The sequence below is a fragment of the Pipistrellus hanaki genome, assembly GCF_964339955.1.
Source record: "Pipistrellus hanaki genome assembly, chromosome: 3".
NCBI classification, from domain to species: Eukaryota; Metazoa; Chordata; class Mammalia; order Chiroptera; family Vespertilionidae; genus Pipistrellus; species Pipistrellus hanaki.
The window spans coordinates 4,034,850-4,052,457 of record NC_140505.1 but is presented as its reverse complement, the minus strand read 5'-3'; the positions used below and the strand labels follow the sequence as shown (position 1 = coordinate 4,052,457).

General features: G+C 34.2%; 1 long non-coding RNA gene across 1 annotated transcript in view; it reads right to left on the bottom strand.

Moving 5' to 3' along the window:
* Positions 1-16,878, bottom strand: part of LOC311619434 — a 495,899-nt gene extending 479,021 nt beyond the window's left edge. Inside the window, exon 1 of the long non-coding RNA XR_014794502.1 lies at positions 16,823-16,878. This is a non-coding gene — a long non-coding RNA (uncharacterized lncRNA). The remainder of the gene's footprint in view (positions 1-16,822) is intronic.
* Between the last annotated feature and the right edge of the window lie 730 nt (positions 16,879-17,608).

Sequence of the window (17,608 nt, the reverse complement as noted above, 5' to 3'; positions counted from 1 at the left end):
GGTATGATGACATTTAACTTTAGTTACGTGCTATGTTGTAAAAAAAAAAAAAAAAAAGTGCTTATTTCAAGGAAGATTTAAAGAGGAATCTCTTTTAGATGTAAATATATGATACTCATAAGTGAATTTTGTTAATTTAAATTAGGTGATATAATCTGATTGTCGAATGAATCATGAAAGAACAATGACAACTTGGTAAATATTCAGGAAATATCTCAAAGTGATTATAGTACAATGAATGTGCTAGGATTCCCTAATGCGAAGGTCTTGTTTAAACATTCATAAAGCAAGGGGAAACAGAAGCCAAGTGACAAAACTCAAGGGAGACATCTTCATAATGCTAAAAAATTTAAAATAGCCAACAAGTAAAACTAATTTAGAAAAAATTGTATTTCTGGCTATTTTTATTCAGCTGTAACTATTTCTTTTTCTAAGAAATCCGTTGCTCTAAGCCAGTGTTTCCCAAACTTTTGACATATGTGTACCCCTTCTATAATTTTTGTAAAGCTGAGTACCCCTCGTACTCATGAGAATGTAGAATTAGGCGCAGCTAAGCACGGTGCAGTGCATATCCCCACCAAACTCCGGTGCAGCGTGTACCCCCACCAAATTCCTCCCGTACTCCTGGGATTATGCGTACCACACTTTGGGAAACACCGCAAAGCAAAATAAAGTTTATATATGGGGGGAAATTGGCAGATTAAGAAAGAAATATAACATTTTCAAAGATAAAGATACAAAAATGTTCAAATTAGTATTGTTTGCAATGTCAAAAACAAGCCCTATGCCATCAATAAGAGAATGAATAGACTATTCTATATATTGCCACAGTGATGTGTTAAACAATAATAAAAATGAATTATAGCCATAAATAAATAAATAGTCCAGCCAGTATGGCTAGTAGTTGATTGTCAACCCACAAGCATTCCAGTGGCCAGCTCAATAGAGGCATGGAGGGAGGCAGCTGATTAATGAGGTTTCTATCTCATCCATGTTTCTATCTCTACTCCACTCCCATCTTCCCTCTCTAAAATCAATCAAAATTTTTTTTTAAAATAATATAGCATGAATAAATCTGAATAACATAATAGTGAATGAAAAAAATAAATCCCTGGAGATTATGTGCAGATTAATATTTTTAATAAGTTTTGAAAACAAACAAATTTAAACAATCTATTTTAGAGGTGAACTTCTTATGTATCTAAGAAAGTTAGTTAAAAAGTAACACACGTATAAACAAAAAAAAATATTTAGGATTTTGTCTTTGAGGCGATGTCCCACAGGACAGAGTGGGGAAGAGCACAGAAGGTGGTAGATGTAAGTTATCAGTCAGATTCTAATTAAATTATAAATGACAAGATGTCAGGTATTGTCCAATGATAGTAACATAAAAAGAACCACAAATTGGAATTAAATAAATGTTATTTACTTAAAAATAAAAATGGAAAATTGTGATTGAGAAATCTGGAGAGAAACATTGCAAGCCAAACTCTTCAAAATGGAGGCAAAATGCAAACACAAATAAAAATATTGAGTTTCTGTAGATGGGAACCTGCATCTGAAATGAACTTGATGGCAAACAAAATCAAGATATTAGGATTTCAGAGAGGTCAGATGCCTAAGCAATCATCAATCCCAATGTATTGTTTTCAATATAGGGAAATAAAATTGGAGGCTTGAAGATAATGAAAATATATTATGTTTCTCAAGTTCACGAAATATATTTGATGGCATAGGAGGTTATGTAGGATTTGTGGTGATTTATTGTGACTTCCATACATCATCAGTTGAAAATTGTCTAAGAATGCTCTCTTATAAGGCTTGTCCTGCTACAAACCTGAGTTCATGGAAAAGGGTCTTCTTCTACTTAAAAAAAAAAGGATAAAAGAAGAAAAATAAATAAAAATGTAACTAAAGGTAATATGTAATTAATGACAACATTTCACTGAAGATTATTATCCATCAAAAGGAGTGACTAAAGATGTCCAAGAATCTACTGGTAACATGGCACCCATGCACAATTTGTCCTCAGTTTGACTTGCAAATGGAGGAGGTAAACTGAGTGCTTAAGACCCTGTCCCTTTTCCCTGGCTTTCCCAGCAAAGAGAAACCAAGACACAGTTTGAAAACTCCTGGACCGAGAGAAAGTCTTTAAATGTGTACTTTGATAAATGCACGCTAAGACACAAGCATGTCTCAAGTCCCTCATTTAGACGAGATGTAAAACAGAATAATGAATGAGACACAAATTACACATCAGTAAGTAGATATCAATCAACTCGGTTACAATAAGGAAAATAAATGCTCGTGTGTGTGTGTGTGTGTGTGTGTGTGTGTGTGTGTGTGTGAAGTTACATACAGAGAAAAGGTCTGAAAGGGAAGCACAGAAAAAGACCATTTGTGTTGAGAACAGGGAAAGATCCGGATGAGTGTTGATAGGCAAACATGGAGAAAGTATGTGTGCTGGGTCTTGAAAGAGAGTCAAATGTGACCACCTGTGATGACCCAGTGACAGCAAGCATGCTGTGGGAGGGACTTGTGCAGGCCAAAGAGGCAGGTGGATGGGAAACAGGCTCCTGGGCATCACCAAGAGAAGCAGAGCTTATTGAAGACTAAGCAGGAAACCTGTTCCCTGAGGTCTATTTTAACTTGGACTTCTGGGCTTCAGCTAATAGTGAGGTTTTAGAGGAAGCAAGCACCATCAACAGGATGTGAACATTGAGAATTAATCTCTATGAATTGGAGAAGATAGACATTCCATAATAAAACAAGAACCAAACAAATAAGCTTAAACTACTCAATAAATTTCTAACGAAATTCTCAAATTAAAATATATTCTCATTTATCCACGATGAAGAAAAATCTGACCTGAAGATTCATTTCTAGCTCTGTGACATTTCAAGGTCCATTTGCTCTTGGTGTTCTTTCTTGTGTTTTTTGCTTGTGTGTTTCAATTTCTTTATAATGAGGATGAAAACGTATTCATATATGATATTTGTTGAATGGATCAAATAATAATTCAGTGAATAATTTTATTAATAGATAAATTTTTATTTCCATATTTGACCCTAATTTCACTTATCTCTGGACAAAGTACTAATATTTCACTTATGTTCCCTCAATTTTAATTCTCTCCTCTGTCTTATTTCCACCAGGTTAAAATGCCTTCCTCCTTTAAAGACCAGATCAAAGAAATATAAAATTTTCTATTTTTATTAGGAATTAATAATTTTTGCATAAATGAGAACTTTATTCATACTATTATTGCCTTGAACTTTGGTTAGTCATACATTTTTTTATACTTTAAGTTATTTAAGTACAATAAAATATCATACTCACATTTGTTTTCTATCAAATTTTTCAGTGATTGATTATGTTTATGTGTGTCTATATACATATATGTATACATGTGAATATGTATATATATGGATACATGTGAATGTGTATATATGTATACGTGTGAATATATATGTATACATGTGAATGTGTATATATTCACATGTATACACATGTACACATAAACGTAATCATTGAAAAATTTGATAGAAAACAAATGTATGATATGAATATATGAATATATACAAGTTGCACTCATGTTTGCATAGATATGTATTTTGAGTTAGGTATTATGTGAAGATTGGAGTGAATGAATCTGTGGTCCCTTTCAACTATAATGTTTTATCATTATGACGCTAACTAGATTCATCAATAATTTTTAATATGAACTGATCACTACAATCACTAATCAAATAATTTCACAGTAAAAATGTTCAGATCCCTCCTATGAAAATGATGAGGTAGGAAGTCTAGAGTAGTTCTCAGGCTTTCCGTTTGGGAAACTTAAAGTCTATTTCAACTTAGAGCCAGGATCCATAGCCACTGTCATGTATGTGCCACAGCCACAGCTATGTCTGGAATGCTTTGTCAACTTCCCATAATTCTATATTTAATGTTCTATAGTTCTTGTATATTCTAAAGATAAATACTGTTATTTGCGCTTAATTTTTTATTTATGAGATGCTTACAGCTGGCGAGCTTAAATGGGATAAAATGCTTTCAGGTGAAAGAAAAAGGAAGTGCACTCAATTATGGTTTACACTTCTTTAGGAGCTCCATCAAAACGTCAGGGCTTAAGTGCCTCGGTGTGATCAGAGTCTGCTGAGGAGAAATTCTATGCATAATTTCCCCTAAAAATTGCTTTTTGTACCTAGAATCTCTTAAGAAAAGGATGGGAATAATAGGAGTATAAATATGTACACAAGTATAAATCCATGCATTCATGTTTACTTATATAATTTTGAGGAATACTTGGTTTTTATTATGAATACATACTATTAGTTGTATAATGACATTACAATCCTTAGGAGTACACCTTCAAATTATGAGCATCGTTTATCTTGAATACTCTTGGGAATTATCTCAAACTATAACATATTTGAAATATCTGCTGTGTCCCCTTAAATCAAGATCATTTCCTCCTTAGCTGATATGCATGGATCATCATGAAGTATGAGCGATCTTTTACGAAGTTCACCCATCATTCTGGTAAAGAGCACTGTTTGCCATCACTGCAGTTACCCAGTGGTGGCTCCCTGTCAGTTTACTAAACCAGGGAGTTAAACACACCCATGCTGGCACCGCATTCCCAGGCGAGTCTCTGTTTTAATCTCCTCATTCTCTAATCGCCATCCCTTTCAGGTAGAAATCACTTTGGTAAAAAAAATAAATAAATAAAAAGATAATTGGTTATGCTTTTCAGTACTGAAGTGTTTGCCTCAGGATAAGAGTGTCTCTTAAATGAAGACAGACAAAAACAATATCCGGACTTTTCTTCTCTGTCTCCTTTATTTATAAATGTTCTTTCATGAGATTTCTTATTAGCATTTTCAATAAAACCCAAAGTTTCTCTTTCCCTGCATATCATTTGTATGTAATGTTTTTTCTTTCACTCTCGTCCTCCCATCACTCACCTCCCACAGCATTGTAAAGGAGCGTTCTGTGGCCTAATGCATAAAACTCAGAATCACAGCTAAGAATCTCATAAAGGGCAGGAGAACGGCATAGAAAAACAAAATTCTGGACCACAAAACCTGTAATGGTGCCTGCAATAAGGACCAAATGCCACTCTCTAAGTCTGCTTCCAGAATGACTAATTTATGAGGATATTTGACTTTTATTATTTGTGTAATGTAAAAAGTCTTCAGTGTAAATGTATATATTTCATCAGACCTTCAATGAGGGGTTTCCATTTATTTTTACCTTTTGTGTTGTTTCTGGTTTTGCTCTTTGTGGCCCACCATTATATTCTGGTGTCTGGATCCTAGGGGCTGCATCCAATAAAATGTCTGTTAAGCCTGACCAGTGTGGCTCAGTGGTTGAACATCAACCTATGAACCAAGAGGTCATGGTTGCATTCCTGGTCAGGGAATATTTCTGGGTTATTATTCTCTCTCTTCATTGATGTTTCTCTCTCTCCTTTCCCTTCTTTGAAATTAATAAGTAATATTTTTTAAAATTAAAATTAAATAAAATAGCTGTTGAATGGGCTTCAGAATCTCTGCAGAATAAGATGTGTATTTCTCGCCATGTGCCATGTAGAGGAGAGTGTTATTAATTGATATAATGAGAAACGGGGGGGGAATAATTGAAAAGAAATATTTGATTTTAGACATCAAGATTTTGCAATTGCAATTCTATGTAGAGTTTTTAGGAGCCAATCAGAAGTGCTAGCAATAGATGTGTTGTTCAAAAAGCAGGATCCTCAGAAGGAAGGTAGGGGAGGGCAGGGGAAAGGGGGAGAGAACAACCAAGGACTTGCATGCATGCATATAAGCCTAACCAATGCACGCAGACACCAGGGGGGTGAGGGCATGAGTGGGGGTGTGGGGGACAATAGGGGAATAAGAACGCATATGTAATAACTTAAATAATAAAAAAATAAAAATATTAAAAAGCAGGATCCTCCTTTTTTCATTTCTCAGAATGCAATGTCGATTACTATCAAAATCACCTGAAACTAAGGCCAAGTAAAGAGATTCCAGATTGAAAACATCAAATAAGAATAGGATTCATAAAATTATTGATTGCTACCCAAGAGACAGAGTTTTTGTAATGAAACAAGGGCCAAGTTTTGTGCATCAGAACATCTTTTTCTGTCAATGTCAGTGCATGCTACTTATTTTCTTTCAAACTTTATTCTCATTCCATGACTTCAGTCTCCTTTCTAGATCCCCATTCTAAAGCCGTGTCTGCTCTCCATGCCCCATCTGTCTCTGCACATCCTCACTGGAGGTGTTTTCAGGGATTTTTCTCAGTCTTCCTTTTTTGTGGTTCCTCTCAAACCACAAAAGTGAAACCTGCTTAAAATGCACCTGGACGTTTTGTTAGAACACTTTTTCACACTAATTTGTTTGATATGTCCGATGAAGTGGTCGCTTGTCCTTTAAATCTTTTTAAGAGATCAGTACTTTTATTGTAATTATAGGTGCACCTTCTTGTCCTCTCATTTCTAGAGTTAAATTATCATTCCTCAGATGTTATACATCTTTCCATTTTCAAATCTGGTGTCTAATCTTTGTACTCTGACAGCTCCCAACATGATAGCAGAGGGTCTGAACTCCATGCATTTTCCTTCTTTTTATTTGTTAGTTTTCTTTCCAAGCTGTCTTTCCTAAACAGGTAGCATTGTATCTGCCCATTATTCTTATTTTAGCTTTCTCATCCAGCCCTTTTGCTAGAGACCCTTCCCCTTTCCTGTATAATACACTTTCCCCCAAGGCATACAAAACAACAAACGGCATTATCAACATAAAGAGATACACCTTTCCTTTAATGCAGTGCCCTTTCATCACCTGTTTACCTTTTATTTCTTTAAAAACACCACCGAACAACTGAACAGAATGCCTACATTCACACTGTGTATTTCCCTTGCAGATACTTGATTCAGCTGCTTACAGATAATATTCCAAATCAACCCAAAGTACTCTCAGGTCACACTGAAATTCATCTTGCCCTGCAATCGGTTATTATCAATCTTTAGTCAACATATGTCAATTCTGGCAATTTCTTATTTATAATGATACCTGATTGTAAATCTCGCCTATCTTAGTGCTCTCAAACAATCCCTTTGAAAATATTCTAACAACCTTTTTAAAATTCTGTGATGAAATGGGAAAATAGAGGTGTTTTCAGTTGGCTTGTTAGTCTAATAAAAACAATTAAAACATTAAGTAGGAAAATATTATTTTTTGGAAAAACTGGGGATGTGAGGGAGGATGAGCTCCAGGGATATGACATGTGTCATGCGGCTCTGTAAGTACACAGTGGTCCAGAGAGCGAGTTCCAATCACTCGGGGGCATTGTTGGATTTTCAAACTATAGGCAGCCTAAGTCTGGGTCACTTCCAAGCTCACTGCCATTTCTAGTACTCGGGACTCTGAATGCCCCAAAGCAATTTACTGATTCCTGGTATTAATACTCATAGTGGCTCCAAGGACAGCAGGTTTCTAGATAATTCGAGTGTTACGTGCAAATGTTGCCTGGTGATTACTAACTCAGTGCTCTTTGTCTGAGATGGCTCAACTATGATTAGTAAAATCAAAGTTTATTAAAATGTATATAAATACACATATACTTGTCATATAATATATATATATATATATATATATGTTTGTGTCTGTCTACATATATACATACATACACACAGTTTGAAAAAGAAGATGAAGATTTATCTTTTCAGAAATGCTTAAGTCATTTATTTTAATTGGCAGTAAATGATAGCTTGGCAATGTTTACAAATGATGCGTAAATAAAGGAAGAAAAATTATGCTATAAGATGGGATGCCTTTGGCTCTGAGAAATGTTTTCTGGAACCATCACTCTGCGCAGTGGAATGATGGAAATGGTACTCTGAACTTAATCAGTCCCTTTGAACATTCATCTATCTCTAAACTACCTTTAAAACAGGAAGTGGGTAAATGTGATACAAGTGACAAAACATCCAATTAAACACGGCTAGTCTCCTAGAATCTAATTTAGGCTCGGCAACGTGCACTAAAGTATGCAGCGTGTTTTGTTGGATTTAAATTAAGAAATTCAACAAGAAGTATTGTGATAAGGAAGAAAGAGCAATGAACTTGGAATTAAAAGACAAGAATTTAAGTCATTAATCAAGTGAGCATTGGATTTCAAGTGATTTTTTACATATAAAAATTATATATTTGTTTGTTATTAGAAAAATACCTAGATTTAATTAGAATAATGAGTGGGAAAGTGATATTAAGAAACATAAAATTGTGTCATACATAAAAAATATAACTATATTTTAGATATATATTACATAGTATATATTATACATGTAATACTGATGAGTTGCTCTGTTTCTCATTTTTACTTTAGATCTTAAAAGACAAGTAGATATAAACAAAATGTAATATAAGTAGATTTAATTTCCCACTTGTGAGTTTCAAATTAAATGTTTATGGTTATTCTCTCCAAAACTTTGACAGAAAATTAAATTGCTTCTTTCTCCCCTTTAAGACAAATTAGACAGTCAATTATAAAATACAGCATCATAAAAATACTAGTTTATTTACTTAGTAAAGGAGAAAAGTGAATTATATTGGGTAGGCAACTAAGTAATTGCGGGTTTCACACATATATGGCTTCAGTTGAATTTTTAGGTTTGCAGACATAGTACAAATGTAAAACACATTTTGTATTTGATAGTTGGCTATTCAGCTGTTAATCAGTAAAAAAAGTTTTTTGATCTGTTTTGTAGTTTTTGTTTGGCGTTCGTTGAAAAATGGAAAATCAAAAGGAACATTTTCGTCATATTTTGCTTTTTTATTTCCGCAAGGGAAAAACGCATCACAAGCTCATAAAAAGTTATGTGCTGTTTATGGTGACGAAGCCTTAAAAGAACGGCAGTGTCAAAATTGGTTTGCCAAATTTCGTTCTGGTAATTTTTCACTCAAAGATGAAAGACGCTCTGGTCGTCCAGTTGAAGTTGATGACGCCCTAATCAAAGCAATAATCAATTCGGACTGTCACAGTACAACACGTGAGATTGCAGAGAAGCTTCATGTATCACATACATGCATTGAAAATCACTTAAAACAACTTGGCTATGTTCAAAAACTCGATACATGGGTTCCTCACGAACTGAAAGAATCACAGTTAACGCAACGCATTAGCAGCTGCGATTTGCTAAAGAAACTTAATGAAAATGATCCATTTTTAAAACGACTGATAACTGGCAATGAAAAATGGGTTGTTTACAACAATATCAAGCGGAAAAGATCGTGGAGCAGGCCAGGTGAACCAACTCAAACAACATCAAAAGCTGATATTCATCAAAAGAAGGTTTTGTTATCAGTTTGGTGGGATTACAAAGGAATTGTCTACTTTGAACTCTTACCACCCAACCGAACGATCAATTCTGATGTCTACATTGAACAACTAATGAAATTAAACAATGCAGTTGAAGAAAAGTGACCCGAATTGACAAATCGAAAAGGTGTTGTATTCCATCATGACAATGCAAGGCCACACACATCTTTGGTCACTCGGCAAAAATTAATGGAGCTTGGTTGGGATGTTTTGCCACATCCACCATATAGTCCTGACCTTGCACCATCTGATTACTTTTTGTTTCGATCTTTACAAAACTCCTTGAATGGTAAAAATTTCAATAATGATGATGATGTCAAATCGTACCTGATTCAGTTTTTTGCTAATAAAAAACAGAAGTTTTTTGAACATGGGATTATGATGCTGCCTGAAAGATGGCAAAAGGTCACTGATCAAAATGGGCAATACATTAAAGAATAAAGTTATTTAGTTCCATGAAAAAATTGTCTTTGATTTTCTTTAAAAAATCCGCAATTACTTAGCTGCCGACCCAATATTTTAAAGTCGATTCACATGGAATAGATGCTCTCAGGTTTATGTGTGTGTATTGGGGGGGTTGTGTTTGGATTATGTAGAAGGGTTACAACATAAATCATGAGGGTCTTTCTTTTGGTGAGAAAACTTGCAAAATAAATGGAAGGTGATAAATGTGCAAAGGAGTAATAAAATAAGATGGCATTTTTTATTAAATATATTTTGATTTCAATTCAGTTAGATAATAACTATGCTTTCTTTATGGACTTTTAAGTTGTGACTGGACAATTTCAAATATTCTTTTTAACATATAAATTTTCAAAATATTTATTCAAGAAATTGATGCCACACATATACATTTGCATACTTAAATTGCCATTAAAATCTTTAAAGTTATTAAATTGAGACTATTGAAAAGTTGACTACTATGTTTACACAAGCTTTCATATCATAATAAACTATAAACATTTAATTATTACTATAAAATTCACATGCCTATAACCTTCTGTATTCCTAAAGCAAAATAAAATAGGTAATATTTTAAAATATTCATTGATCAAGTGATATTATATTCCCCATGATGTATACACATAAGGATAAAGAAAATATTTCACCCCATTGAATGGTGTTTATGAAGAAATCATACCATTGATATTGCCTGAGATTCACCTAAACCTTATAAAATGCCAAAATACAATGGAGAAATATTGTTAAAAACACCAGTTTTTAGCACACAGAATATGAATATTTTATTAATATTACTTTGTCTATGTACATTTGGTTATAAAAATCCAAATTGTTTTCTCTATCCCTAAACTGCTTAGGTTGAAATTGTTTTTTTAAATAATATTAATGCCATATATATATATATATATATATATATATATATATATATATATATATATCTCAACATGAAAAGGAAAAACAAGTCTTCCACATTTGAAAGAAAGAAGTAAAACTGTCACTATTTGAAGGTATAGAAAACCCTAAAGACTCCAAGAAAAAAAAGTTATTCACTTAATAAATGAATTAAGTACAGTTGTAGGATACAAAATCAATATATAGAAAACTGTTCTATTTCTAGACACCAGTAACAAATTATCAGATAAAAAAATTAAAAAGCAATCCCATTTACAATTGCAACAAAAAAGACATCAAATACCTTGGTATAAATTTATCCACAGAAGTAGAAGACCTGAAATCTGAAAATGATAAGACACTGAGGAAAAGTAAATGAAGAAGATACAAATAAATGAAAGAATATACCATGCTCATGGATTGGAAGGATTAATACCTAAAATAACCTTGCCATCTAAAGCAACATACAGAGTCAATGCAATCCCCGTTAAAATACTAATGACATTCTTCTCAGAACTAGAACAGCTAATCCCAACATTTTTAAGGAACCATGAAAACAGTGAATAGCCAAAGAAATACTGAGAAAGAACAAAGTGAGAAGTATCACACTTCCTGATTTCAAACTATAATATAAAGTGACAATGATCAAAAACAGTATGGTACTGGCATAAAACAGATATATAGATCAATGGAATATAGAGTCCAGAAATAAATCCTTACTTATACATTCAATCAATCTATGGCAAAGGAGGCAAAGATATATAATGGGGTAAAGAAAGTCTCTTCCACAAGTGGTTTTTGGAAAGTTGGACAGATATATGCAACAATAAAAAAAAAAAAAAAAAAAAAAAAAAAAAAAAAAAAGAAACCCAACCCATTTCTTACATCATATACAAACATAAACTAAAGTGGATTAATCAGTCCTGGAACTTCTAGAAAATACATGCCATAAACTCTTTGACACCGGGCTTAGTGACATCTTTTTGAATATGCCTCCTTACTCAAGAGAAACAAAAGCAAAAATCAACAAATGGTACCACAGCAGACTAAAACGTTTTTGCACAGCAAAGGAGACCATTAACAAAACAGAAAGACGGTGTAGACATAAATATACACTGATTTCCTAAGCAACCATTTTCTTTTCTACCCAGTTTTCTTTCATTTAGACAAGATTCTTGCAATGCAACACATCTTACTGAACAAATTTATTCAAAATGATACCATCCGCTATCCGTCTAATTCCACAACACCGGTATCCATTGAGTGCTAATAATAGTGAAGAGGTTTGAGTTTAACACTTGCCACCAGCACCCAGCAAGCACACCTTGGGGGGCAACTCTGAGGGAGGTTGTTATTCTCCTCATAACACCCCGAGTCTGTCTCACATCATTTATATGCAGACAGCGACAGACATTCATCATGCCATTATGCTGACGACCTCACTATTCTGATATCTAATGTCTCTTTAATGAGCCTCAAAAAATACAATATTCCTTGATTTATGACTGCTTAACTGAGAAATTATACAAATTGGCAAAAAAAAAAAAAAAACCCTCATAATATATGTTCATTTTTTCCCTCCACATTACACTTGTATTTAACAGTGACTCAGGAGTTAAGATTATGCTTCTTTGACAAAAGGAATGATCAGAATTTGACTTCCGTGTTTTAGGGCCACTGTGGTTTCTGTTCATACTTAAGGCCGCCTGGTAAAACTGTGCTGACATTGAAAAGTAGCAAATTAAAATCGATCACTGTTCTCCCCCCAGAAGGACTGTGTATTGGACAGCCACTTTCCGTCTCCAGGTGACTTTGTAAGCCTCTTTTGTCGTGGTGAGGGTTACCAGCCTCCTATGCATCGCCCCCTTCTTTAAGTGACATTAAAAACCTTAATGCCGGAAAGAGCTGTATCAAGCAACAAAGAAGAAGGAAGAAAGAAAAAGTCCAGAGGTGACTCTGAAATGCAAACAGAAGTTTAGGAAGAGATGGGAGTTGCTGACTGTCATTTCATCCTAGGTCCCTGTTGGGAGGCGGCCCAAGGAGGCGCTGGTCTCCTTCCTGATTTCTCCAAAGCCATGCCAGGGAAGGGCACAGAAAGGGTCCTGTCTTTAACTAACAATCACTTCCCCAAAGAGACCAGCTGTGGCTCCAACAGGCAAGGGCTCCAAGGAAGAATAAATTGGGGTGCCGCCAAGCTCAGCCAATAGGACGGAGCCTTTGTGTGCAGCACAGATCCTGCTGGAATGAACACTCTGCAAGGAAGACTCGGGAAGCATCTCCAGTCTTGGAGGAGCGGAGGCATTGGCAGGAGGAAGGCTCTCAGAAGCAGGACAGAATGTAGGGGATAGAGTCCCACCCTTTAATATCAGTCTCTCTCTCAAGTTCAGTTTCCATTCAACACTTCTGAGATTACGTGTGGCTTTCCACTTCCAAAGGAACACACACCAAGCTAAGTTTCCCAAAAGCATCAGACAGAGTGTTCAAGTTAAAGGAAAGTAAGGTGGAGACCGCTCTGACACAGAACAGGCGCCTCCATTGCTTACAGAAATGCGAATAAAGGACAGACGGACAGATGCTCGGTACACACACACTCTGTAAGGAAATGGCAGCTGATAAAATAGATACAGGAAAATTAGTTTTAAAACTTTGACATTATCATTTTATTCCCAGGCTGGATGAGTCCCGTCCAGGCTCCCCATACACTACTTCTGCATATTTCTAACATGAGACTCACCTGCAGAGAAAGGAGAATAACCAAAGTGGGGGAGGGGGATTGTAATTTGATTCCAATTCTCTGAGTATTCTTAAATAGAAGAAATTCTTAAAACACACACACACACACACACAAATCAATTCAACATCAATCACAAAATGCATTTTTACAACTTCCTGTAGTAAGTATGTGAGCATGCGTGAGGACTTTCCCGCTCTGTAAATCAGCGCTGTCCCAGCAGGTTCTGTCACCACAGAGTCAGAGAGTGGATTCAGAGAGTGGAAGGGTAGATAATCAGACATTGGAACTTAGTGTTTTGTTTTACGTTGGTTTGAATGGGAGCCTTGGAATTGGTTGCAGATAGGGAGAAAAGGAGACCGTCATTCACACATGACAGTGTGAACTCTGCAGTGAGGAGCAGTGATCACATGTCCATGTTCAAACGCATGGCCATTGGCCTCAGTGCTGGTGGGAGGGAGATGAGGCCGGACTGTGCTTATTCCCACCCGACAGTGAAGGGCACTGCACAAACTGACATGCTTCCCCAAACCTAATGCAGCACCTCCTGCCACAGTGTACTCCGTGATCACCCTATGAGCCTCATTTCAGGGCCTAAAATAAAAGACAGGAAATCAAAGCACGCATCTCTGAGACTAGATCATCTCTGAGACTCATCTTTGTACCTTAGAATTTTTCATACTGTGTTTCCATTTCTAATGTTTGGTTTTCCACTTATTCTTTTTTTTCTTTTCTTTTTTTTCTTCTTTTTTTTGGTAACTGTGTATCAAATATTAAGATTAATCTCTTTAACAAAAGAAATACAAATACTGCCTGGCATGAAGTTAAAATGGTGCCTTAATAATCTACTTCGTAGATATGCCAACTAACCTAAGAACTGGCTTTCTCTAAGAGCCAAACTTAAAAAAAAGAATTCTAAAACGTTAGCCATCGTTCATTCTTCATTGTGTTGTTTGTTTAAATAGAGATATTTCCTAAGTTCCTGTTATGTAATTTTTCTCTTAAAAATTATTATCCTCCTCATACCTATGAAACACTGCTAATATATTTTAATATTCAGCTCAAAAATAAAAAGAACATTAAAAAGGGTCTATTTATTTTGTTAATGTTAAGTTTAGGCATTTGCATTTCATTTATTTTTTTATCCTAAGGAAGATTTCCTTCTTTAGAATAACCAACTAAAGTATAGTCACATTCTCCGCCAACCAAAGCAAATAAGAATTCTCAAAAAGCTAATGTCAAGAGAATGCTAAATACTAGTACTTAAGGAAAAAAAACAAACAAAACAATTGCTTAGCTTAAGCAAACATCACAATCAAAAAGCTTATATATTTATACCACTAGAGGGCTTGACCCACTTTGTTACTAAAAATAATTTCTTACATAAACCAGGTTATCTTGGAATAAATGAACTTGTATACATCCAACTTTCTCATCATGGTCATTAAACACACACATATGAACATTGATTCGAGACATGACAAAGTGATTAGATTAAAGGAAAATTTCAAGTGTGCACATTTTGCTAAGCAATTTAAATGTGTCAAATAAACAGTATGGTTACAAATATCACTTTGCCTTAAATGACATTGAAAATTATTTCTGCAAATCTGTATTTAACTGCATGGTTCTGATAAACGGACTGAGCCTTTTGAAAAGATTAATAATTTCAATGTAATGCACAAAATTCCCTTGTTTTGTCACCAACAATATTAATTAAAAACAATTTTCCTGCATTCAAAGTAGTCTCTATATTTCATAGACATTAATTTTCATAATATTTTTCTATGACTCCAGCAGGAAAATTCCATTACAGAGGAAGTACTAAAAATGATTCTTTGAATTCCTTAAGAGAAGTAACACATTTAATAAGTTTAATTTTGTCTCAATTGGTAATTTCCCTTCAAGTTGGTTTAATTGTTCAGCCACACTTTGAATGCATATTTTCTCTGAGACAATGAGAGAATAAAAATTATGAGACTCAGCTAAAGAAAATAACCCTTTTGATTCCTTCCAAAATCTTTAGTTATCCATTTAAAATATGAATTAGATTTACTGCCCCAAGTTTTGGATGCAGATAAAAGATTAATATCAATACAAAATACTTGTTTTCAAATGTTGATGTTGAAAATGAAAGTTATCACTAGACTATATAAAGTAAAATACTTATGGAATTATAAATAAGCTAATTAAATGTTACTTGTTTCACTCACAGGACTTTCCTAAACCAAGTGTCATTAGATAGTAAGAAATATCTTTCATTATCTGCATAATTTTTCTGGTTAATAACAGATGTCAAAACACAAGACATATTTGACTATATCTTGGAGTGACATTCAAAGCTTATAGCCACCTCTCATGCATGGGCCTGACTCATCAGAAAGCCTGCAGGTGAGCTCAGGAAACCACCTGCAATGCCTACATATGACTCCAAAACCAGAAGCAACCCTCATTGACTGGAGGTTTTACTATTAAGTATGATCTTCCTGGATTTCCCTCCAAGGTTATGTTTCTCTGTGCAGTTATTAAGGTTACTAAAGACATTGCAACCTAAGAAATAGAAGTGGCCACCGTTGGCCCATCAGCAAAATGGCTATCATTCAATTTCTATAGGAGGCATGAATAGAACTTACCCGTGAATCACAGCAGAAAGTTGTAGAATATTGAGTGGGAAGGTCTATTTCTTCATGTAGATGACCAAATCAAGGCCTCTGGTCAATTTACCAGGTTTTTTCAAGTTTGTTTTTGTTGGTGGTGGTTTTTTTCTTTATGCATGATGATTTTGTACAATTAAATATCAGATGCTCTAAGAGCGTTTGATAATTAAATACATGTTAGGCCGTCTAGTAAATCGACTTGATGTGTTATCATTGATAGTTCAATAAAGTTAAAAATTATCTCTAAAATATAAGTAGCCCTTCTTATCAAAGTCTTTCATTTTGTTACCTTTCTAACACTGTGACTCATAATGAATTGATTATTCGTGGTTAAGACTATGGTTCTTCCCAGCACAGTTTCATAATTATTTTACTTTCTCATTAGGAAATTGTTACTCTATTAAATATATGTGGCAAACATCACCATGACATAGTAAACAACCACCATATTGTCCCTCACTTAATTTTTGTTTAAGCCAAATATTTACTCTATAATTAAGTGCTTCTATGTCCTGAATATCCCCCCCCCCAAATTGCTATATTCTCTTGTCAACTTGTGTTTCAGGAGTTTGCAATATTCTATTACAGTTTCACAACTACCTATGTTATTCCTGATTCTATTAAAGTGTAGTACATATATTATAATCACCACAGAAAAAGAAAGATTCTAATTTCATTAGAATCTACTTACAGCGATACACCTCTATCAGGAATATCAATTCTTCATCCAGAATAAATATCTCACAAGAAGCATATCCAGAGGTTATTTTATCTCCTTTCTCTAATGTACATGATCACTGCATTCAACTCTGAAAAATAAAATGAGACAAATGTATTACTATTAAATACAATAGCACATTTTCTTTGTAATTTGTATAATAAGATAATGCTAGAATATTTTCCTGAACTCGATACACTTCTGAGTATCATACTAAATGAATATATCCTGAAGTTTTCTATATACAATTTATACATGATGCCAAATTCATTAGGCCCACCAAAATTATATGGAAATGGGTACCAAGCAATGATAAATCCCACTCCTTTTACTTCCCCTGTAAGAAGAAAAACAAATCTTTACATAGACAATATATTCTTTTTTATTTCTGCCAGTTAAGTGATTATCATAAAACCCACCTAGAACATTTCGGTGAGTTAATAAACTAACATTTAGTGTTGAGACAGACATAGAAAAGTCAATTTTATCCATATACATACAATTATGTCTTGCATATTCATGTTATATTTAACAAACATATATATATATGTATATATATATATATATATATATATATATATATTCAAATAGTATAAGAGATTTGTTAAAGGAAGTTATAAAAATAAATCACATTTCTACAATGAGCTGACACTGTAGAAAAAAAACAACATCAAAAATAAACATAATTAGGAGTACTTTTAGGTCCCATGCTTTCTAGAGAGGAAAGGAAAAGGAATAGAGCTATGTATGAGGGAGGCT